This window comes from Stegostoma tigrinum, chromosome 1 (assembly GCF_030684315.1).
Source record: "Stegostoma tigrinum isolate sSteTig4 chromosome 1, sSteTig4.hap1, whole genome shotgun sequence".
NCBI classification, from domain to species: Eukaryota; Metazoa; Chordata; class Chondrichthyes; order Orectolobiformes; family Stegostomatidae; genus Stegostoma; species Stegostoma tigrinum.
In genome coordinates, this window is record NC_081354.1 from 99,949,660 (window position 1) to 99,975,758 (window position 26,099).

At 42.5% G+C, this 26,099-nt stretch overlaps 1 protein-coding gene across 4 annotated transcripts in view; it reads right to left on the reverse strand.

The window, feature by feature from the left end:
- Positions 1-24,764, reverse strand: part of apbb2b (amyloid beta (A4) precursor protein-binding, family B, member 2b) — a 256,665-nt gene extending 231,901 nt beyond the window's left edge. The window contains exon 1 of one of the 4 annotated variants that reach the window (XM_048531985.2): positions 24,391-24,764. The gene's annotated coding sequence lies outside the window, so the exon portion shown is untranslated. Of the gene's footprint in view, positions 1-23,376; positions 24,195-24,390 lie in introns of those variants that run through there. The other 3 variants (XM_059647330.1, XM_048531978.2, XM_059647319.1) reach the window with 3 other exon arrangements.
- Between the last annotated feature and the right edge of the window lie 1,335 nt (positions 24,765-26,099).

The window sequence follows — 26,099 nt, forward strand, 5'->3', positions numbered from 1 at the left end:
AAAATACGAATAATCAAAAAAATCATGTTTTTTTTCAAACTGACTTTTGTAAAAGCTCTTTAAAAGGGTCAACAGTGAATGGCTGAGGTTTTTTTAAATTCTTTGTTCAAATTAAAAACATCTGAGCGTGTTTTAGAGGGCTTTTTTCTTTTACACAGCAAAAGGGTTTTTTTGTGAATAAAACAAGTTTTCCTGTAAATACGGAGGTGTGTTTTTGTTCCGGAGAGTCCTATGCATGGTTAGCTCTGCAAAAGATTTTCTTTCTCTTCAAGGGGTTTACTAAAGTGGAATCATTTTTATTCAGTTAATCAACTAAGTGGGTGATCTGATTTAAATTTTATATGTTTGTACATATATTGTTAATTCTTTTTCCATTTTAACATTATTTTCTGTCGGTAATGAAAGATAGTTTACTTTATACATAAGGTGTTATTGAAACATTTTTAAGGCTTAGTGTTATCAAGGCCATACATAAGGTACATAGGGAGATGGCCAGTAGATTAAAAGTTACTACCCAGCAGGATCAGTCTGACAGATGGGTGACTGTCAGGAAAGGTAAGAAGGTAGTTTCAAAGTCTCTGGTGGCTATTCCTCTATCAAGTAGATATATGGTGTTTGGAACAGTTAAATGGGGTTGTTTCTCCAAGGAAAATGAAAAGGCCAGTCAGCTATTGGGCACTTGGAGCGTTCCTTATCTTAGACACTGTTTGGCAAGATTTATAGGGGGCTCTCCTGTCAGGGGCATACACAGGCAATTCTGTGGCAGTGAGCATAAATTTAGGATGTTTTGTTGCTTTCCTGGTGGTAGGATTAAGAATGTTCCTAAACGTTTCAAGTGTATTGCTAAAGGTGAGATTGAGAAGCCAGAAATTATTGTACACACTGGTAGGAATGACATTTTTAGGGGAAAGATTAAAGCAGTACAGAGTGAATTTAAGAGATTAGGTAGAAGATTAAAAAATAAGACCTTAGAAGTAGTGCTTTCTGGGATTTTCACAATGTCAACCTCAAACGAGGGAAGGAACAAAAAGTTAAAGGAAATAAATCAACGGCTGAAAACCTGGTGTTTTTTTTCAGGGATTCGAGTATTTGGGATAGAAAAGGCCTGTTAAAAAAAGTATGGGTCTAATCTAAACTAGAAAGGGACCAATATCTTAGCAGGGAGATTTGCACCTTCTATTAACGGCGATTTTATACTGATAGAGAAGGCAAGTGGAGGAATTCTAAGTAGCCGTGTAAATTGAAGGATTCATGGTTCTGAATGTGAGGACAGCAGATCAATTAGAAAAGAAAGACAAGAGAGAGTCAGAGTTTGCAGTAACTCTGAACAACTAAACTACATTTATTTCAATGCAAGGGGGTCTTACAGGTAAGGCTGATGAACTCAGGGCATATTTAAGAACATGGGATTGGGATGTCATTGCTATTATAGAAACTTGGCTGAGATGGACAAGACTGGCAGATCAATGTTCCAGGTTTTAGATGCTATAGGAAGGATAGAAAAGGAGAAAAGAAAGGAGGGGAGCAGGGAGTCATCTTTGATTAAGGAATACATTACTGCTGTAACTAGGGAAGATATTTAGAAGTAGGCTGGTCAATTTAGAACGGAAATGAGGAGACAGTTCTTCAGCCGGAGAGTGGTGGGCCTGTGGAATTCATTGCCACGGAGCGCAGTGGAGGCCGGGACATTAAATGTCTTCAAGGCAGAGATTGAAAAATTCTTGATCTCGTGGAAAATTATGGACTATGGGGAGAGTGTGGGTAGGTGGAGTTGAAATGCTCATCAGCCATGATTAAATGGCGGAGAGGACTCGATGGGCCGAATGGCCTTACTTCCACTCCTATGTCTAATGGTCTGAGGGTCTTATATTTCTGAAAAGTCGTCTAGTGAAAATAGATGGGTAGAAATTACAAATAAGAAAGGAAAGATCACTTTGATAGGATTATGCTATAGGCGCCCCAACAGTAACACGGAAATTGAGAAACAATTGGGAAATATGTGGGGAGATCTCAGATATAATCTAAAATATAAGGTTGTAATAATGGGGGATTTTAATTTTCCAAACATTTACTGGGACTACCATTGTGTTAACTGTTTAGATGGTGAAGAATTTGTCGAATGTGCTCAAGAGAATTTTCTTTATCAAATTGTGGGCGCTCCTACTGGAGAAGGAGCAAAACTAGACCTTCTTTTGGGCAATAAGGCAGGGCAGGTGACTGAAGTAAAAAAAGTGGAGGAACACTTTGGGTCCAGTGATCATAATTCTAGTAGTGTCAAAATGATTATGGAAAAGGTTAATCCTTCCATAAAAGTTAAACTTTTTAATTGGGTCAAGGAAAATTTTAATGGTATGAGACAAGAAGTTTCAAAAGTTGATTGGAGAAGACAGTACGCAGGTAAAAGAATGTCGAACAAGTGGGAGGCATTCAAGGGTGATGAGAGTTTGGCAGCATTATGTTCCTGATAGATTGAAGGGTAACGCTGATAAGATTTCGGACCAATGGATAAATAAAGATATTGAGATTCCAGCCAAGAATAAAAGAGATTTTATATAAAAGTCGGTTCAATTGAATCTCTCAATCAATATAAATTGTGTAGGGGTTTTCTCAAGAGAGACATCAGGAAGGCAAAGAGGGGATATGAGATAGCATCAGCAGATATGGTTAAGGATTACCCAAAGAGGTTCTACAAATACATTAAGAGCAAGATGGTAATTAGAGGGGGGATTGGCCTTCTTAAGGATCAAGCATGTTGTTCTTGTGTTGAACCCCAGGAGATGGGGGGAGATACTAAATGAAAATTTCACGTCAGTTTTTACTGTGGAAGAAGAAATGGAGTCCAGAGAATGCAGAGAAATAAACTTTGATGTTTTAAAAACAGTTCACATTACAGAAGTGGGCGTTCAGGAGAGCTCAAGAGGATATAAAGACGGATAAATCTGCGGGACCTGATCTAATGTATCCCAGACGGTTGTTGGAAGTAAGGGAGGAAATTATGAGATCCTTGCAGAAATATTTGCATCATCTATAGCTAAGGGTGAGGTACCTGATGACTGAAGGGTGGCTAATGTTGTGCCTTTGTTTTAAGAAAGGCTATGAGGAGAAACCGGGGATCTATAGACCTGAGAGTCTGACTTCAGTTCTGGGTAAATTTTTGGAGGGGATTATAAAAGATAGGATTTATGGACATTTAGAGAGGCAAAAATTAATTAAGGATAGTCAGCATGGTTTTGTGCATGGAAAATTGTGTCTCACAAGCTTGATTGAGGTTTTTGAAGAAGATACCAAAAAGGTTGATGGCAGCAGAGCAGTAGATGTTGTTTATTTGGATTTTAGTAAAGCATGTGACAAGGTTCTGTGTGGTAGACTAATTAGCAAAGTTGGGTCACATGAGATTCAGGGTGAGCTTGGCAATTGGATACATCACTGGCTTCACGCAGGAGACAGTAATGTTGGAAGGTTGCTTTTTGGAATGGAGAACTGTGACCAGAGGTGTTCCACAGGGATCAGCTCTGGCTCCTCTTTTGTTTGTCATTTATATAAATGATTTGGATGCTTTGGAACATTAAATGGGTCTCTGGATTCACAGTCCAGCGATAATACCACGAGGCTGTTGCCTCCCCCTAGATAGGTAAGTAGGGTAGGTAAGACAAGGCCTTACAAAGATTTGAATGAGAAATGAAAATTTTAATTTTAAGAAACTAGGAGCTAATGTATATCAGAGGGAGAAAAGCGATGAGTAGAAACAAGTAGGCATGGTTAATAAGTTTGCAGATGACACCAAAACTGGTGGCACAGTAGATAGTGAAGAAGGTTTTCTAAGATTACAAAGGGATCTTGAACAAATGGGTCAATGGGCTGAAAATGGCAAACGGAATTCAATGTAGATAAATGTGAGGTATTGTAATTTGGTACAACAAACAAGGGTAGGGCTCATACAATTCACGGTAGGGCCTAGGATAGTGTTGCAGAACAGATGGGCCCAGGGGTGCAGGCACATAATTCTTTAAAGTTTGCGTCACATATAGACAGAGTGGTTAAAAAGGTGATCGACATGCTTGCCTTCATTACTCAGTCCTTTGAGTACAGATTTGGGACGTTACGTTGAGGCTATACAGAACATCGGTGAGGCCTCTTCTGGAATGCTGCATCAAGTTCTGGTCACGCAGTTATAGGAAGGATACTATTAATCTGGAGGGGATTCCGAAGACATTTAACAGGATGTTGCAGGATATGGAAGGTTTGAGTTATAAGGAAAGACTGGATAGGCTGGGACTTCTTTGATGGAGCATAGGAGGTTGGGAGGTGACCTGATGGGAGTTTATAAAATAATGACAGGTATAGATAGAATTAAAGGTGGTTGGCTTTTGCCTAAGATGGGGAATTTCAAGACTAGGGAGCATATTTTTAAGGTGAGAAGACAGAGCTTTAAAAAAGACAGACGGAAATTTTTTTTACACAGTAGGTGGTTTGCGTGTGGAATGAATTTCCTGATGAAGTGGTGGATGTGGGTACAATTACAATTTTTAAACGACATTTAGATGGACTCCATGTACCATTCTTGTAAACCTATGTTATATTCCCTTCATGACCGATAGATCCTAAGGTACAGTGCCCAGATCTTCCGAAAGTGGGGTCTAATCAGGGTTTTGTGCGACCGCAGCATAACTCCTACGTACTCCGGTCCTCTACAGAGAAAGGCCAGGATACCATTAGTTTTCTAGATTATTTTCTTCATCAGTTCATGACACTTTAAAAGATCTATGCACCTCAACCCCCAAGTCTCTTTGGGTATCCACTGTATTTAACTTCAGACAACCTAGAAAGCACCCTGGTATATCTTTTCTTCAGTCCAAATGAATAACCTTACGTATTTACATTCAACTCCATCTGCCAGCTTTGCCCAGTCACTTAGTCTATCCATATCCCTTAGAAACGTTATGCTATCACCTACACTGTCTGCATTGCCACCTAACTTGGTGTCATCAGCATATTTGGATATATGGACTTTCTATGCTATTATCCAAGTTGTTAATAAAGAAAGTGAACAATTCAGGCTCTAACGGATGCTTTTGGGATACCACTAGTTATATCTTGCCAGTTTGAATACCTACACATTATCCCTACTTTCTGTTCCCTGCCACTCAATGAATTTCCCAGCCACGTTAGTAACTTGCCCAAGTTGTATGGGCTCCTAACTTAGTTAACAGTCCATTATGTGAGACATTATCAAAGGCCTTCTGGAAGTCCATACAGACAATTTCTATAGACATTCCCCTGTTCACTAATCTAGTCACCTCTTCAAACGGTCAATGAGATTTTCAGGCACCACTTACCTGTCATGAATCCATACTGACGCTGCAAGTTTTCAGTGAATTAGAGAAAGTGCGCAGTTACCCTGTCCTTGATTATAGACTCCAACCATTTCCCCACCAACATATGTTAGGCTAACTGGTCTGTAATTGCTTGACTTTCTTCTTTTGCCCCTTCTCAAAAGGTTGAGTGACGTGTGCAATTTTCCAATCCAGAGGGATGGCTCCGGCATCTGGGGAACTCTGAAAGATTATAACTAGGGCAGCTACAATATGCTCCCCTACTTCCTTTAACAACCTTGAAAGGAAACTGTCGGGTCACGGGGATTTGTCTCTCTTTAATTCTACTAATTTTCTCATTACTGATATTTTGGTTACATTAATTTTATTCAGTGTCTGTCCTTGATCCATTATTAATTTCCTCAGGGCTTCTGGCAAGATAAAAACTGAAAGATCTGTGAATGCTGTAAATCAGGGACAAAAGCATAAGTTACTGGAAATGCTCAGCAGGTCTGTCCCCATTAACAGCTATTTGCCCTCCGAGGCAGATCGTTATCAATTCCTTCGGCTATCTAACTGTTCTTCTCATTCTCTGAGCTCTGACCCCACCTACCATTTACTCCTTACCCCTTCAACCCATCCTATCTTCTGCTTAAACACCGACGTTTTCCTAGCTACCATCAGTTCTGAGGAAGGGTCACCGGGCCCAAAACATTAACTGTGACTTTTCTTCACAGACGTTGCCAGATCTGCTGAGCTTTTCCAGCAACTTCGTTTTTGTTCTAGCAAGATATCCTCCCGTTCTTCTGTAAACACTGAAGCAAAGTAATTATTTAACACCACCAACAAAAACAGAAAATGCTGGAAAATCTAGTCTGGCAGCATCTGTGGAAACAAAGCAGAGTTAACATTTCAGTTCCGATGACCCTTCTTCAGAACTAAGGGTAGCTTGTAAAAGGTTGGCAGACATGCTGATGATGGGGTGGGAAAAGGATTAAATGACAACTGCAGATCAAGTGCAGACAGTGCGAACAATAATTGGGCTGACAAAGGATTGGACAAAGGTCAGTCTGGGAGAATCAACAGCTGCTAATGGAGGCCATTAGTTGCTGACAATGGGTTGTTTATTGTAGCAGGCTGTGAAATGACAAAGATAATGGGAACTGCAGATGCTGGAGATTCCAAGATGATAAAATGTGAGGCTGGATGAACACAGCAGGCCAAGCAGCATCTCAGGAGCACAAAAGCTGACGTTTCGGGCCTAGACCCTTCATCAGAGAGTGAAATGACAAAGCCTTGTTTCGGGAGCTTGGGGTAAGGACGTGGGAGAAAGTGCTCAGGCCCTGAAATTACTGAGCTCAGTGTGAGTTCTTTAAGTTGCAGGAGCCACAAATGGAAAATAAGATAAAATGTGAAGCTGGATGAACACAGCAGGCCCAGCAGCATCTCAGGAGCACAAAAGCTGACGTTTCGGGCCTAGACCCTTCATCAGAGAGGGGGATGGGGTGAGGGTTCTGGAATAAATAGGGAGAGAGGGGGAGGCGGACCGAAGATGGAGAGAAAAGAAGATAGGTGGAGAGGAGTGTATAGGTGGGGAGGGGATAGGTCAGTCCAGGGAAGACAGACAGGTCAAGGAGGTGGGATGAGGTTAGTAGGTAGGAAATGGAGGTGCGGCTTGGGGTGGGAGGAAGGGATGGGTGAGAGGAAGAACAGGTTAGGGAGGCAGAGACAGGTTGGACTGGTTTTTGGATGCAGCGGGGGGAGGGGAAGAGCTGGGCTGGTTTTGGGATGCAGTGGGGGAAGGGGAGATTTTGAAGCTGGTGAAGTCCACATTGATACCATTGGGCTGCAGGTTTCCCAAGCGGAATATGAGTTGCTGTTCCTGCAACCTTCGGGTGGCATCATTGTGGCACTGCAGGAGGCCCAGGATGGACATGTCGTCTGAGGAATGGGAGGGGGAGTTGAAATGGTTCGCGACTGGGAGGTGCAGTTGTTTATTGCGAACCAAGCGGAGGTGTTCTGCAAAGCGGTCCCCAAGCCTTCGCTTGGTTTCCCCAATGTAGAGGGAGCCACACCGGGTACAATGGATACAATATACCACATTGGCAGATGTGCAGGTGAACCTCTGCTTAATATGGGAAGTCATCTTGGGACCTGGATAGGGGTGAGGGAGGAGGTGTGGGGGAAAATGTAGCACTTCCTGCAGTTGCAGGGGAAGGTGCCGGGTGTGTTGGGGTTGGAGGGCAGTGTGGAGTGAACAAGGGAGTCACGGAGAGAGTGGTCTCTCCGGAAAGCAGACAAGGGTGGGGATGGAAAAATGTCTTGGGTGGTGGGGTTGGATTGTAGATGGCGGAAGTGTTGGAGGATGATGCGTTGTATCTGGGAGGTTGGTGGGGTGGTGTGTGAGAACGAGGGGGATCCTCTTTGGGCAGTTGTGGCGGGGGCGGGGTGTGAGGGATGTGTTGTGGGAAATGCGGAAGACGCGGTCAAGGGCGTTCTCGACCACTGTGGGGGGAAAGTTGCAGTCCTTGAAGAACTTGGACATCTGGGATGTGTGAGAGTGGAATGCCTCATCCCGAGAGCAGGTGCGGTGGAGGCGGAGGAATTGGGAATAGGGGATGGAATTTTTCCAGGAGGGTGGGTGGGAGGAGGTGTATTCTAGGTAGCTGTGGGAGTTGGTGGGCTTGAAATGGACATCAGTTACAAGCTGGTTGCCTGAGATGGAGATTGAGAGGTCCAGGAAGGTGAGGGATGTGTTGGAGATGGCCCAGGTGAACTTGAGGTTGGGGTGGAAGGTGTTGGTGAAGTGGATGAACTGTTCGAGCTCCTCTGGGGAGCAAGAGGCGGTGCCGATACAGTCATCAATTTAACGGATGAAGAGGTGGGGTTTGGGGCCTGTGTAGGTGCGGAAGAGGGACTGTTCCACGTAACCTACAAAGAGGCAGACATAGCTGGGGCCGATGCGGGTGCCCATGGCCACCCCCTTTGTCTGTAGGATGCTGTTCTTCCAGCTTCAATTGACCCAAAAAGTTAACTCTTTACTCTCCACAGATGCTGCCAGGCCTGCTGAGTCTTCCCAGCAATTTCTGTTTTCATTTCTGATTTCCAGCATCTGCAGTTTTTTAAAAAATTATTCAACATACCTGCCATTTCATTATGGTCATTAACATCATCCCCCCTTTTGTGTGGGCAGCAAGCCGTGAAACAGTGTGAGGGGAGTGAGTCCCAGGCAGAAATTATCTTGGAGCATCCGAGTGCCAGTACGGATTGGATTGGATAGGATTGGACGCTAGGAGCAGAGCGGGGATGCATTTGGACTGGGGTCTGGCGCAGGTGGTCAGACCATGTGCACAGGCCCTGCCCTGAGCTGCTATAATGTAATGTTTATTTGAATTATTTTTAACCTGACTGTAATGTCAATTCTTTAACAATGTCTTATTTCTAACGTATTTTCAAAAACTGTGAAATAATCCAAGATAACAAGGTGTGAAGCTGGATGAACACAGCAGGCCAAGCAGCATCTCAGGAGTATATAAGCTGACGTTTCGGGCCTAGACCTTTCATCAGAGTGGGTCTAGGCCCGAAACATCAGCTTTTGTGCTCCTGAGATGCTGCTTGGCCTGCTGTGTTCATCCAGCTTCACAGTTTGTTATCTTGGATTCTCCAGCATCTGCAGTTCCCATTATCTCTGTGAAATAATGCAACTACTTTCTGTTCCTTTGTTGCGTCCAATATTTCTACCTAGGTACTTGTACCCAAGATGGTGCCATAAGAGGCAGTCATTTTACATCTGTCCTTGCACGATGGAGTACACGCGACAATAAAGGACATTCTACTCTATTGTTTCAGAAAAAGTAGGAACTGCAGATGCTGAAGAATCTTTGATAACAATGTGTAGGGGTGGATGAACACAGCAGGCCAATTAGCATCATAGCAGCAGGAAAGTTGCTTGACCTGCTGTGTTTATCCAGCCCTACACCTTGTTATCTTCTATTCTATTGTATTCAGTTTTTAGTAGGCCAACATTGCTCTTGACCACCTACTTCATTTTTATGTAACCATAAAATTTCTTCTTATTGATGTTGATGTCCCTGACAAGTTTACTTGCATAATGCCTTTCAGTGGCTCTTATAAGCTGCTTTGTGACCATTGTCGTTCTTTGTAAGTTTTCCATTCAGCAGGAGCTATGTTATTTTTCGCATTTTTGTTCCATTAGTTTTATGTTATCCCTTATCTTTTTAACTGTCCATAGCTTTTTATTCTGTGATGTGGAGATCCACCCGCCCCCGCCCCACCAAGGGGTACAAACTGTATTATGTTAAACGTTCTTTTAAACTTCACTGTTCTTCAGAGATAATGGGAACTGCAGATGCTGGAGAATCCGAGATAATGAACTGTGGAGCTGGATGCACACAGCAGGCCAAGCAGCATCTTAGGGTCACAATTCTAGGCCAAAACATCAGCTTTTGTGCTCCTAAGATACTGCTTGGCCTGCCGTGTTCATCCAGCTCCACACTTTGTTATCCACTGTTCTTCAGTTGTTTGCCCATTAGCAGATCTTCCCAATTTATTATGGAAGGTCTTTGTCTCCTCTTGTTTATCTTAATCTAGAAGTCTAGTAGCTGATTTATGCTTTGTTTTCAAATGCTAGTCAGAGTCGGATGTACAGCATGGAAACAGACCCTTTGGTCCAACTCATCTATGCCGATCAGATATCCTAGCTAAGTATACTCCATAGGCTAGAATTTAACCCATATCCCTCTAAACCCTTCCCATTCATATACCCATCCAAATGCTTTTTAAGTGTTGTAATTGTACCAGCCTCCACCATTTCCTCTGGTAGTGCATTCCATACAGGATGCAACTGCCTCCTAAAACAAAGCATCCAGGTAATTGTCTCAAATAACAAGGTGTAGAGCTGGATGAACACAGCAGGCCAGGCAGCATCAGAGGAGCGGGAAAGCTGACGTTTCGGGTCTAGACCCTTCGTCTAGACTCGAAACATCAGCTTTCCTGCTCTTCTGATGCTGCCTGGTCTGCTGTGCTCATCCAGCTCTACACCTTGTTATCTCAGATTTTTCAGCATTAGCAGTTCCTACTATCTCTCAGGTAATTCTCTCCCTCCCTGATATGTCACAGTGCTTGAAGCTCAGACCCCAGCTCAAATTCAGAGCCGAAGTCCCACAAGCAACCAACACTTGCCACAATGGGTTCTATCAGCTCCCACATAATGCAGTTACAACTTATCACCTCACTTGGCATCTCTATTTTAATTGTTTAGTTCTTAATTTGATTTTTAAAAAATTCTTTTGGTTTGTATGCTGTAAATTTTTCCCCTTCTACCTTATATCCAAAAGCAACTGATCATAGATAGTTACTAATTGGACAATCAACCACCAAGGAATTTATGTTTTACCTGTGATGTCACTCCTTCATCCTGGGCCCCTAATCCTGGGCTTCAATTTATCCTGTTTTAAATAAAACCCTTACAAACTATGAACCCAAAAAGGCAAGCAAACAAAAAAGCACCTGTTCCCCCTGCACTGAACTCCCATGCTTCCTCCAAATTCCCCGAACTCTATTCTCATTTGGGGTATATATTACTCCGGATGTGATCTCTCCTTCCTTCCCAGGTGAAGCATGTTCCCCTCCAAGCCACTCGACGTTTCAACTTGGAAGTATATAACTCTTCCTTAAGTGTCATCATGTTAAAATCCTGGATGCTCACCCCAATGGCTTTATGGCAACAGCTAAACAAATTGACAGCCACAGTTCAAGGAGGCTTCAGTATCCAAACACTGAATTGGTGAACATTCCCACCTTGACCTTACAGATGGAGAGCAATAAATGAAGCAGCAGAAGATGGTTGGGCCTAGGACCATACTACAAGTAACATCAACAATGAGCTGAGATGACTGACTTCTAAAAGGCACAACCACCTTCTCTGAGCCAGGTATGACTCCAATCAGTGCAGAGGTTCCCCCTCAAAATCCAACTGTTCCATTTTCACTTGGACTCCTTGAAGCCACATTCAGTTGAACGTGGAATGTGGCCTTGATGTGAAGCACAGCCACTCTCAGCTCCCTTCTGGCATTCAGCTTTTCTGTCCATGTTTAAACCAAGGCTACAATGAGCTCAGGAACAGAGTAGCCTTGGCAGAACCCTACTTGAGCAGGTTTTCTCAGCCCCTGCTTGGTAGCACAGTTGAGGGCACCTCCCCCCTTCACTATTGATAAGCACATGTAGAATGTTGGGGCATTAGTCGGTTGGTAGAATTTGTTCCGCTTTCGTTTACAGTTCATACCTCACGCAAATCATGCGTTTTCTACAGTCTTCCTAATGTTTGGCTGAAAGAAACTGTAATTTTCCAAAACTAAAACAAACTTAATCTATTAATACAGAAGTATTGGTGGATCAAAAACATGCTTGCAAAACAGAACTCGATACCAGTGCAAAGGCAGAAGCCGGTCCCATGCTTGTGAATGCAAAGAGTTTAGGAAAAAAAAGAGGAAATCATGACAGGCCCTTGGAGGTCTACCAAGGTCATGTTGTGTCATTAAGAAAAGAAGCAACTGTTAGTGATGTTCTGGCTTCTCTGTTTATGCTAGGAATACAAGCTGCAACAGTTAAGTTCTAATATAATGCATCAATTCAAAATGTCTGGACACAACTGCAGCTGGGAAGTTTCCCCATATTGTTTCCCAGCCTGTGAAATACTTTTGGAGTTACTGAGCTCTGTTTGGCAAGCTCCATCTCTTGGTCTTGGAGTCTGTACCATTTCAGTGACTCAGAGAGGAATGCACGGCTGTTAAATTTCTTGTGTGTGTGTTGGCACAGAGCTATGCTGTGAATTTAATGCACAGTTCAGCAGGAGGTGATTAAATTTGTTCTTGTGGTGTTACTCTGCAGATCACTTTGGCTAACCTTTCGCATACTTAGAATAAAAATAAGATGTTTGGTAAGCTAATCATCTATTTTTTAAAAAGTGACTTGTGATTAAAGAGATCAGTCAGTCAAGAAATTTGATAAAGCAGTCTGATAAAAAGCAGTATATGTCCATATTTCTCTTTCAGATGGTGGTCAGGCTGCTGTGTATTTTCAGCAATGTTTGCTTCACAGATCGTAATCTTTCCTTGCCTACTATTAGGTGAAAACCTGCGTCTAAAATCCTCTGATAGGTGAGAATACAGCACCAACGAGATCACTATTTAAAATGACAGGTCTTCAGTTGGTTCAGTAAATTGGATTATGTTTTGATGTTCAGCAGGAGTGTAAAAAATTGCACCTAGGAATGACAGATCTAATCACCTCCATTAAAATGCAGATTAAAACTCCAGTCACAGTGGTAATTCTATAGTCTTGCAGTCCTCTGAGTTACATGGGCAATACAGAGTTCATAACCGAGATGTGGCCTGGTGGATATATTAGTGAGACATGGGTGAACAATCAAATTCCTCTGCATAACTCAAACTCTTGTAGAACAAGTTTTCTAAAATATCTAAAACAGAGGGAGGCCTATGCAAATAAATAAATGACTGAAAAATGGTCCCAAGTGAATAATAAATGAAGGGACCCATATATAGATAAATCATCAAATTCCATCTCCAAAATGTATATTTGAAGTGGGGAACCATTTCTTTCTCGCAAGTGTGTGGGAAGAGCAGAAAAGATGGGTAAGCCCAAGGTTGTTGCTTTGTACTAGAATGGACAGCTACATTTTATATGAATAATGTTTGCTCCATATGCTCCACGATCAAATGTCTTGTCAAAGCACATCATTGTGAACTACAAAAGGGAAGGAGGTCGACTAGTGGTTGGCTCAACACAGCCTGCCAAGCAAATAGAATACATCACAAATCAGCTCTGGCAACACATTTTAAGTGGCATCTGTCCTCATCAGATTGGTTTCTCACAGCATCCAAATCACTTGGAATTAAAAGTACTTTGCAATCCAAAATTAGCAATTGCAACAGGATGAGACTAAATTAAAAATGAGAGCTCTCAGCTGTTGTCCAGTTTCCCTGAATTTTAACCAACTGGGGCAAATGAAAAAGGTGCATCCTTTACTGATTTGAACTGATTTTGAAATTTATTTCCTGTTCAGATCAGTAACGCCATGAGAATGGCAAATGTTATTAAAAGTGAAAAGGGACAGCATGAAAGTTGTAGGCGCCCCTGTCATTTAGTCACAAATTCTTTACAAGCTCACAAATAGTCATTAATTCCACCCAAAGCAATATTCAAAGGAAAATAAAGGATAGACCAGAGAACAGGCAAATTACAAATTAGACAGAAAATTATTTTACTGATAAAAGACATACAATGAGAACAAACTACTTCTACTTGCTGCATCAAAGAAACAAGATTCAAAGTCTGAGATTACAGTGCTCAGACAAATGCAAAGGATTTACTCATCCACATTCTATTTATGTCAGCCTCTATTCAGCCTTAGAACAGCTATAAGCTATTCTAGTTGATAGCCGATAGTCCTAAGCATCAATTTCACATGTGGGAGACACAAGCTAGAAGGAATCATCAACATCAGCTGTGAACTAATATGTATCCTGATGGGCAACAGCCCCAGCAGCTTGGCAACAAGTATCACTGAAAATAAGAACAACCTACAACACCCGATAACACTGTGCAGCACCAGTGGTAGAACCTGCCTCTCACAGCTTGCTCTTTTCAACAATCAGCAAATGTGAAGCTGCACCTTCCCGAAGCATCTACTGCATCACCTTACATAGATAGAAAGATGCCAATGACAAATTGTCTTAAGTGAAACATCTTTATCACTAGTACCTGACCAGTCAACAACTATTGCAATCTGATAAAGTACACCACATAAACGATTACGTAAACCTCTGGTCATTTCCAGCATTTTCAAAGAAGAGAACAGACTTTTCCCTGGAGTTATTTTGATTGGAAAGTTAAGGTATGTTATTGCACACCTCCTCCAAGACAAGTGGGACTTGAAACAGGACCTTCAGGCCCAAGGCAGGGACACTACCACTGCATCACAAGACCCACAAATTAGTCTTAATCAGCCATATCAGATATGACGCAAATCCAGAACAGACCTGGTCTTAAAACCAGGTCTTCATATTCAGAGGTAAGAGTAAAATTTCCCTCTCAATTAAGGTCTCCAGTCACAGAGCAACAATTTATTTAACGACTTTGATGTAAAGGGTTCCACAAACAACAATGAGCCACCGTATTTATTCACATAGTGATCAAAATTAAGAAAGTAATTATAATATTATCTGAATTGAAACATGCAAAAGCATTGAATTATCAGATTATTTGACTGAAGCAATGTAAAGAAGACTGAAATAGAGATTATTGCTCAGATTGCAATTCCTTCCATAGAATGAAGCTAACACACAAGCCACTCAATGCAGCTATGGTTAATGTCTGAAAGCATAATACATCTTATCAACACAAATTTGTAGAGACAGCTCCAATTATTTTGTAGTTAATGATATCAGTGCAGTAGATCAAAGATTTGAGGATAATAAACAATTATAACTTGCGTTCCACAATAAACTATTGCCAATTATAAGACCATCCTTCCTTAATGGTGAGCCAGCAATTCAACTGGGTTTCTACTGTAATTTATCTCTGTACCACCCTTACGCACTGCATACCAAAAGTCTTTTTTGTGCTTTATGCCACTCTAATGCTGTTGCTAATAACATGGTGTATTCCTCATCCAAAAACATGTCAGTTTTACAAGGATGCTGACATCAATTTAACATTATCATCTCTCTTGATCTTTTTACTGCCTTTAATTTGTCATACGTGATTGCCTGGTTTTCAGTATTCGACCACTAAAACTTCCCTCCAATTAAGTATTGAGAAATCCAAAGCAATTCAGCACAATTTTAACTTTTACATCCTAATATTGCCATCAGGAGGAAATTTTCATCAGAAAGCTTCACACGATTTCACCGAACCTAAAGGACACATTTTAAGGAGGCAGCCAATGTGCCCCTCCAGTTCAGTGCAGAGGACAAACTTCCGCCACCGGAACAGCACATGTAGACTTATTAGCACTCAGACTGACAGCTTCACACTCAAGTGAGAGTTCCTGCTGCAAGTGGGAGCACCAATAGTTGGGGTTGCTTTAGGGTGGAGACTCCCAGTGAACCAACTCATTGTAATCTTTTTCATCTTCTTTAAAAAAGTGCCAAGCCCTGCAGGCCACCATCTTACAGTAGGCACTGGCCGGTCAGCATCAACAGCTGTCACCTCAGTGCATTTGAGTGTTGGGGCCTCTCCAACCCCAACTGCAGCCAAGGAGACGCCTTCATCCCCTCGAAGTGTTTCGACTTCAGTTATCGACATTATCATGCCTTCATGTCGACTCTTTAATGTAGCAAAACGTGTCCCAAGATGTTTACAGCAGCATTATCAAACTCCACTGCACATGACACTCAGGAAAATGCCCAAAATATGAGATTCCAAGTAGAGTGCTCAAAGAGGAAAAAATAAGAGGTGGAAAAACAGAGATTTAGGGAAGGAATGCAAGCACCTAGGGCCATAGTAGCTGAAGGTGCAGCCACAAATAATTGAGCATTTAATGTCAGATGTGCAAGACGGTAGAATTACAAAAATGCAGGGAATTCAGATGCTTGTTGGGCTTAAGATGATTAGAAAGACGGAAAGGTTGCGACAGAGTAATTTGAAAACAAGGATGAGAATTTTAAAACTGTAGTGTTACTGAAACAGAGGTCAATATGTGTTTAAGAATAAGGGTAATAGGTGACGATGGCAGGCATGAAGTCTATACAGGCAGCAGAGCTGTGGATGAGCACAAGATTGCAGGAGGATTGAAGTTGGGCTGCAGGCCAGGAGTGATTAGTCGAGTCTAAAGTGAACAAAGGCATAGATGAGATCAGTTTCTGTTGCTCCTTAGTTTTTTTTTTGGCATATGATCACATACTGGTGGAAAAGAACAGGAAGCTTTATTTATTTCATCTTCCTGTTAAATGATCAACAGGAAAGACAAATAAACTGTTAACCATATTAAGAGTTGAAAAAGAAATGTCAGCATTTGGACAAAAGATGCTCAAGCATTGGTGGTTTTACACCAGTTGTGTTTCACAGCCATAAACTGTGTAAATATCTCTGTAAACATACATAGTTTAAGAGGTTTTTTTCTGAAACCCTGTGTGCCAGTATGATTTAAAATGCAAAGGCAGATCCTTTAGACATTTTCTGTCTGTACAGCTTTCAATCACCAGCACTAAAGGGAACAGACAGAGAGGTCACCATGCCATAATGAAGCACAGACCTCCACCAACTGCATTCTCAGATTTCATTAGCCTTTTCCTACACTTTAATATACTCAGAGATCATTCTCATCTAACATTGCAAGGTATACCTCCATAATAATGTCTATACTGTGCCCGTGACTAAGTATATTCTAAAAAGGATATTGCACACATTTCACTTATCGGGAATGCTGACAGGGATTGGTAAGGAGATTATCACAGGGATAACAGATACACTTGAAGGAATCAAAGATAAAAGTATTAAATTTCCCAATCAAAAAGGAGGATCAGGCACAGCAAACTTTCAGAAGAACTCCTGGAATGACTTTTTCCTGTATTTGGTTTTTCGCATAACCAAAATGAAAACAGGTCAAAATAAACACAGATCTGCCATATTCATTTAAAGAAGTGTTTCCATACACTTTAGCTTTCATTGGAGCTCAAGTTAACTAAACATTGGTCATAAAACCAAACATTAAGTAAAACAACCTCCGGAGTACATTACAGGTGAAACAAAAGAGCAGAAAACAAATTCAAAGACCCTATTAGCAGAAGTGATAAACCCCGCTCCAGCACTAGTATCACCAGTGTCACCAAAGGAGGTCATGAATGAAAGCAACAACTGCAGGAATCAAAGATTAAAATATTAAATTGTCTTCCACAATTTCCTTCTACATCCTGTCCCTCAGTAACATTGCCCAAAAGCACAGTGCTAGGTTTCACATTTGCACTGTAACACCCAGCTTCTACTTTGTTAACTACCTCTTTACTCAAGCGCTGTCAGTAAATGCTTACTCAGCATCCAGTATTAAGCGAGCAGGTATTCTCTCCAACTAAAGCCATTGTCTTTACCCTGATTCTAAACTCTTCTCCCTTACCACACTTCATTCATCTTGCTAGCAATAATCTGAGGATAACTGTTCATAATCCTGATGGCTTATCTGACCCAGAGAAGTGACCCAACACATTTGTGCAAATACTGCGGGGTTAAAATAGTATCAGAGATAATGGGAACTGCAGATGCTGGAGAATTCCAAGATAATAAAATGTGAGGCTGGATGAACACAGCAGGCCAAGCAGCATCTCAGGAGCACAAAAGCTGACGTTTCGGGCCTAGAAGGGTCTAGGCCCCAAACGTCAGCTTTTGTGCTCCTGAGATGCTGCTTGGCCTGCTGTGTTCATCCAGCCTCACATTTTATTATCGTGCAAATACTGCGACTGGTTGATTTAGCCTTTGTAATATTACTCATTTTCCCCCCACTCACCTTATCTTCTACTTAAATGTCTGTTCATTCTTGTGCTACCCAGGACTTGACTATTCCCAGGTACTGCTGGCTGCTCTCAAAATTCAACCTCCCATAAACACGAGGTAACCTAAATCTCTGCTTCCTTCTCATTACTTACAGCAAGTGTGTTCACCTAACATCACTGTGCTCACAAACCTACACTGCCTTTCAGTCAAACAATGTCTTCATTTTAAAATTCTCAAACTTGCTTTCAAATCCATGGTCTCACCTGTCCCTATAACTAGAATCTTCTCCAGCCCCACAACCATCTGCTTCTATTTATTCAAATCTCATGAACATCCCCATTGCCCATTATCAAATGTAATAATCTGTCTCAAATACACATGCAATACATTACACATGCTGGAAACTGAAGTCATGACTAAAAGAAACAAAAAAATTCAGTCGATCAGGCAGCAGGAGAGAAACGTGTTCATATTTCAGGTCTAATTGAGGTGATTGACATGAAATGTAAATTGTTCCTTTATATTAATAATTTGCATTTTAAATGCTACAGTATCTATATGCATTGAAGAATGTGCCAAAGTCAACACCTTGTTTTTATATAACAGTTGTTGGCACTAGATCCACACGAATCCACTTCCTCCACCACTGATGCACTGTACAAATTCATCAAAGATCCTCAGACAGCACCTATCAAACCCACAACCACTTCCATCTAGAAGGACAAAGGAGCAGATACACGGTTTTAACACCACTGCAAGTTCCCCTCCAAGCCACTCACCATCATGAGTTGGAAATATATCACTGTTCCTTCAGTGTTGCTAGGTCAAAATCCTTGAAATCTCAGCATAAGGCCATTGTAGGTCAAACCTCTGCACGTGAACTGCAGCAGTTCAAAGCGGCAGCTCACCAGCAACTTATCTGGAGTTCTAGGGACGGGTAATAAATGCTGGCTCAGTCAGTGGCGCCAATGTCCCACAAATGCATTGTAAAAATTATCAATAATGAGAGAGAAAAACACGAAGAACAAATAAAAACAAAGTTCCAGAAACAGGCAGGTGCGACAGCATTTGTGGAGACAAAAATGTTTCTATTTTAGATTTCTAGCATCTGCAGTTTTCACCTGTACAGATAGAAAGTACTTCGGATCTGGTTAAAGGACATTTGCTCAGTCTGCAGCCAAACAGTATACTGACCCTTTCAAATTACTCCATAGTGTTCCTTTTTACTCACAATGTTTATGTTTCTATTGCCAATTTCCAAGCAACTGCTGTCAGTTTACAGTAAAATCTGCAACTGCCTCTCACATATTTGTCACTACTACTAAAATCACTTAGAATCCTGTGGAGGGATTTATTTTGAGTTACTATGTTCTCAAAGCATTTCTCAACTCTTCATTTTTAAGCAAAGATTTACACTTTTGTTCTGCATACTAAAATCCAATTTCTCACCAATTGTGAGACAAAGTAATCTACTTTTATTTTGCAATGAACATGTTAGTTCAATTTTTTATAAGAACTAAGAGGGATTAAACATTATATCCTGACAATGACTGAGTTCTTGAATTGTTACTGCAAAGCATGAGAGAAAGTGATTTTACGACATTACATTGAAGATATCATTGCAGAATTTAATCCACAAGTATATCTGTTATGTAAGATCCATTCAGAAAAAAAAATCTTCATTTTTGATCTGCACAAATGCTCTGTTGCTTAAATATTAGAATACAACTGGGGGTGTTTTAATGAAATTAGCCACAAAGCCCCAGAATTTTCCTGGCACAATGTAAGGAATGTACCTTAGGCAACATGATCTTCACTGGTAAAGGGAGCAGAAAGGGGAAAATGCTGCTAACAGCTGGGTGTAACAGACCTCTTTAAAAAAACATAATCCTTACAAAAGGATGAAGAAACTCAGGGCCATATTTACACAGCTGAGGTAGGTAGCTACAATTTTACAGGGGAAATTATGCTGCAGTATCAGAAAAAGATTGTAGAAAGTTGATAAAAATTCATGAGTATTGTGTCAAATAGCTGCCTCAGTTTCCTGGGGATTTGCCCCAACTGTGTTAGCTGCTGTTAGGCCCTCTGGCCTTCATTGCTCACCAACACTCCCATGGTCCTTTCCTGCTAACTCATGCTTTCTGGCCATTCATGCACCCTCCGTGCCAAGACATGCTCCCAGCCATTCTCCATGGTTTCTCATATGCCATCTCATGCCACCTCCATTGCCACTCATCCAGTTTCTGCCAAGGGCAGATCTCAGAGGTCATGGAGACAGGATTTCAATCTGATAAAGCTCTCACTTTCCACACTTCAATTCAAACCCCACAAAGACTTGTAACCCTTCTCAACCTGTTTAAAATGTCAAAGTGTAAACTCAATCTTCTGAAATTACTGTAGCTTTTGAAACTCAGCCAACTATTCATCATGTCATAACAACAATAAGCACTTTTGTGAAATATGGTACAAGACTTGTATTGAAACAGCATCACCATTTTTCTAGCCTCCAGCAAGCAAACTATCAAAAGTAGTACAACAGGCTGGTTCTTTCAGCTCTCATTGACAACTTCAGTCTTTTCAGGTTCAGAGAGCTTGTTTAAAGGGATTTGAAGAAAAACTTCTGATTAGATTACCTAAACAGCTTTACCTGCCCTTCAAGAATGTTTACATTTACTGTATCTCGGTGTTGGTGACCATAATTCAGTATGTTTTAAAGTAGTTATAGTTAAGGTCAAAGATGGACTGGAAATAAAGGTTTTGAATTGGGCGAAGACTGATTTGAAGGAAGGACATGATCTGGTCAAAGTGGATTGGGAGCAGCTACTTACAGGAAGATTCATATCAGAACAGTAGGAGACATAAAAGGGTAACACTGAAAGTGAAAGGTTAACCGTTTCCACAAAAGTGAAGGATGGATTCAACAAGAGAACCCCAGGTGTCAAGAGATGTACAGGACTGGATAAGAAAAACAAAATGAAGCTTATGCTAGATAGCAAAGGTACAAAACAGCAGATTTTTGTGACAGGTATAGAAAGTGCAGAGTTATGCATAACCGAAACTGGGAGGGGAAAAAAAAAGACATGAAAAATACTGACATGTAATACTAAGGAAAATCCTAAGGCATTTTGTAAGTATAAGGGAGTAAGAGGGAAAAGAGTTGGGCTGAAGTATATTGAATCTGTATTTACTGTAGGCAAGGACAGTGTAGGAATAGAAATCAGCAAAGGTACAGTGATATATTTGAACAAATTAACATTGAGAGAATGGAGGCATTTGTGACTGCAGTAAGCTAAAGTGGAGAAATCCCCAGGGCCAGAGAAGATGCATCACTGCCTATGATGGGGCACGCAGGAGGAGACTGCAGAGGCTCTGCTGTTTATGATTATTCAAATCGTCTCTGGCCACAGGATGGGTGCCAGAGGACTGGAAGGCAGATAAAATTGTACTATTATTCAAGGAGGATGGAATGGGTAAACCAGGAAACGACAGGCCAGTGAATCTGACATCTGCAGTACAGAAACTACTGGAAAAATTTGGAGGGACAGAATTAGTCAAGAACAGTCAGCATGGTTTTGTAAATGGGGTCATGTCTAACAAATTTGATTGAATTCTCTGTAGGTGACTAGATGTGAAAATGAGGGCAGTACAATGGGTGTAGTGAACAGAGACTTCGGTAATGACTTTGAGAAGGCCTAGCACAGGACGGTGGTTAAGAAACGAAGAGTCATTGGGATCCAAGACAATTTATCAAATTGGTTCCAAAACTGGCTCAGTGGCAGGAAGCAGAAGATAATAGTTAATACGTTTGTGTGACTGGAAGTTTGTGTCCAGTGGCGTAGCAGAGGTTTCAGTGCTGGGTCTCCTGCTTTTTTAGTGGGTACATTAGTGATCAAGAGATGAATGTGGGAGGCATTATCCCTAAGTCTACAGATGACATGGAAATTGTGTTAACTGTTGAGGAGGAAAGCCTTAGACTACATGATGAAACAGACAAGCTGGTCAGGCATATTGAACAGAGGTACATGAAATTTTATCCTGAAAAGTGTGAGGAGATATATTCTGGGAGGACTAACAGGACAAAGGTGTCCACACGCAAGGGACTACAGAAGATCAGAGGGACTTTGGTGTGCATGTGCTTAGATAATTGAAGACAGCAGGATAGGGAGATAAAGGTGATAGAGAGAAGTAAAGGATGCCTGTCTTTATTAGGTTTCAAGGGGCTGTGTAAAATGTTAGTTAGGCCACAGCTATGGTCTTGTCTGTAATCCTGGTCAACACATGATAGGGAGGATGTGATTGCACAGAGAGGATGCAGAAGAGATTGACCAGAATGTGGCCTGGGTTTGAACAATTCAGTTCTGAAGACAGGCTAAAATCGGGTGAGATAACAAGGTGTAGAGCTGGATCAACACAGCAGGCCAAGCAGCATCAGAGGAGTAGGAAGGCTGACGTTTCAGGCCTCGATGCCTCTTCAGAGATCGGGTGAGGCTGCTTTCCTTAGAACAGATGGTCTGATGTGGGACCTGACTGAGTTGTATAAAGCTTGCGGGGCATGATACGGTAGGCTAGTAGAAACGTTTCTCCTTTGAGGGATCAATAACCAGAGGGCACAGTTTTATAGTGAAAGGCAGGAGGGTTTGAGGAAAGATCGTTTCACCCAGAGCTTGCGTTGGGCATCTGGAACTTGCTGCCTAAAAAAAGTTGGTAGAGATGGGAACCCTCGAGACGTTTAAGAACGATTTAGATTTCAGACCAGGGCTTATAAGGCTAAGTGCTGAGAAATGGGATGAAAATAGATGTTTGATGACTGCACGGTCACAATGGGGCAAAGGGCCTCTTCCTGCGCTGTGAAAACACCCTGTGAGATATCAGGGAATGAACTCACACTGGGTTCAAATCGCCCCGCTGAGCTGCGGTTTCCCGTCCGTGACCGCCACACGCTCCCTTTCCGCTGGCATAAACAACGTGGATGTCTCTAGACATGAATCTTTCCAGATTCCACGGGGTCAAAATCCGGTCCGAAGTATCGGTTTTGAGCCTGGATGGAATTCCATACACACCAGCAACATCTGGAGCAGTCAAGACGCGAGAGCCGCAAAAGATATTTCAGGCAAACCACGAGAATATTAAACAAATTGAACTTCAACGTATATTTGCATTCTTCTGACCGTTATAAAGAGACAGTGAAAACTCCTCGAGAACAGACCAGAGCTGTTGTAAAAATATTCAGCGCACAGTATGCTAAAACAATCCACATTAAAAATACATGTTGGCGAGAAATGAAGCGACGGTGAAAAGACAACACGGGCCTGACTTCCATAACTAACAACATCGATATTTCAAAGGAATCATCTCAAAGCTACAAAGGACATTGGGTACCGTTACGACCCGGCTTTACTGGAGAATGAAGCAGATGGTGCTTTATAATTGGTGAACTGAAGGGCCAGCTCGGTTGATTACAATAAAAGGAAGAGACTAGACCACGTCGCCGATACAAACCGAACATCAAAAAGACTGGAATAGCGCCCAGTCCTACCTTCCTCAGGGGCACAAAGTCAATTAACGAGCTGCAGACCCAAAGGCAGGTGATCCGTTATTTGGACGGTAACATAAAACCATCTATCCCGTAGGGGAATCCACAAAAGAGGTACAGTCACAAATCATCAGGTTGCAGATGGAGAACGGAGCGAATTGCGAGCACAGGCGAGAGCGACAGAGACAAAAACACACAAGGTCTGCTGGCTGCGTTCTCCACTGGTCCCTGATAGAATGTAAACATTGGCTTCTCCACTACTATTTAAACTGATTCATGGATCGAGTCCGCTCCAGAACACAGATCCCAGGCAAAAACAAAACCCTTCGCAATCTGCCCAAATCAAACCAAGTGTGCCGACGTAGTATGAACAAACAGACTACCTCGCCTTTCCCTTTAAAGGAAGCTTAACAATAGCCCTCCTGATGTCTAACTTTCATGAAAATGGCCCCGTCTCCAATATTACAGCGAACTCTGCGAGGCTGAAGCTACTCGGTGGTTTGAGGTTGAAGGTGTTGGGATTCCCAATGGTATTGAAGCCCAACATCCCCAACTCCCTGTCCTTTTCACTCTGCTGTCCTGACACCCTCACCAGATCTAACGGAGCCTTTCTTTTTAGTAAATCCGCTCTCCAACTGAGTCAGCGTTGCGGAATCTTGCTCTCGATGAGCTAGCTCCGGATATTTTTTTCTCCCTCCTATCTGTCTGATTGCTATCAATGCAGTAATTAAAGTGGCGCAGTACCGCTGGGTGTTCTTGAACACCTTCCACACTGCAACACTAACGTTTCACCTGATCGCTGCACTCCTGCCTTTCTGAAAAGCAACATTTCCTCAGCGAAGGGTGCTGCGTTCACCCACCTCCTCCCCCCCCCCCAACCCCGTGCCCATCCCCTTCCTTTCAGCATCTCGTATTATTTTTAACGTCGCGTCGGTGGTTATTTTCCATTCACACTGTTCCCGTTTTCTCTTTCCCCGGATCCCCACCTTTCTGTCAGCTCGGAGCTAGTATACCGACCTGAACTGCCGCGGACACTCGGGCTCTCTGTGGTGTTTTGCCGCAATCCCTTTCGCCAGTTGTCCTCCGCCGATACTACTCCGTGGAAAGCGCGGCGGGGCGATTTCCGGACACCCCCTCCATCAGTATTAGCAGCAGCAGCGCCCAGCGCCGATGTCACTCATTCACTCAGTCAGTACGGCCCGGACACGCCCCTGTGCGTCCTAGCCGCGCCCCTTTCACCACCCTCCACTGACATGCCCCACCCACACCGGACACCCTGCGCCGCGCCCAGTCCCCGCTCATATCCCTGGGCACCGCACTTCTCTCCTGCGCGCTGTCAAACCTCGCATTCCATTCTCGTCTCCCAAAGCAAAATTCCCGGAAGAAATCCTCCTCCTCCCCACCAATGCGCAATCCTGCGGAAGTGATACTTTTCCCTGGGATTGCGGTAACAGTGGGAAAGACTTCCGCACGTGAATAGGGGAGCGACAGAGAGAGAGAGCTGGGATATTCAAGAAATGTGGAAATATTAACGCCAGCTCTCTGTGGGTTACAATCACCAGGAGTTAGTCTGGTCGAACAGCATATGACAGACATCTGGGTCAGGTGGGACTTGAACCCAGGACTTCTAGCCCAGAGGTAAGGACACTGCCACTGCATCGCAAGAGTCCTCTCACCACAAGACTTTGGATAAGTTCCAAATTGAAATAACTAGCTCCGATTTGAAACAATCACAGCGCTTTGTTAATAAATGTGCAGCTGGAAAAGCACAACATTCGAGGAGCAGGAAAGTCACTGTTTTGGGTCAAAACCCATCTCAGGACTGGGGAGGGGAGTCCAAAAGTGGAATGTAGGTGGAATGGAGATAGGTTAATACAAGTAGGTGGTTATTGTAGTTGGTCAGTGGGAAGGGTGAAGTGGATAGGTTAATAAGAACAGAAATAGAAGTTGCTGGAAGAACTCATTGGGTCTGGCAGTGTATGTGAAGAAAAAATCAGAGTTGAAGTTTTGGGTCTGATGACCCTCAGAACTGATGATAGCTGGGAAAACATTGGTTCATGACATTTTTAGGGGAGGAGAGATTTTGAAGCTGGTGAAGTCAATATTCAGGCCTTTGGGCTGTAAGCTGCCAAGGTGAAATATCAGGTGTTGTTACTCCAGTTTACGTTTGGCCTCACTCTGATAGTGGAGGAGGCCAAGGATGGATATGTCACCAGGGGAGTGGCAGAGGGTGTTAAAGTGGATGGCAACCCAAAGGTCGGATTGGTTGCACCTGCATCATCTAACCTCATCTACTTGCTCCCATTGTGGTCCCCTCTACATCGGGGAGACCAAATGCAGACTTGGGGATCGGTTTGCAGAGCACCTGTACTCTGCACACACCAATCAACCCGACCTTCCGATTGCCATCCACTTCAACTCCTCCTCCTATTCCCCTGGTGATATGTCCACCCTTAGCCTCTTCCACTGCCTGAGTGAGGCCACACATAAACTGGAGGAACAATGCCTCATATTTTGCCTTTACAGCCCAATGGTCTGAATTTTAACTTCAGCATCTTCAAAATCTCTCCTCCACCAACATATCCACATCATCCTTCCCACTGACCAACCACAATAACCCCCTATCTGCATCTACCTACCTCCACCTCACCCACCTTCCCCCAGCCCCGCACTACTTATTTCTGGGCTCCCCTCCCCAGTCCTGATAAAGGGTTTTGGCCTGAAAC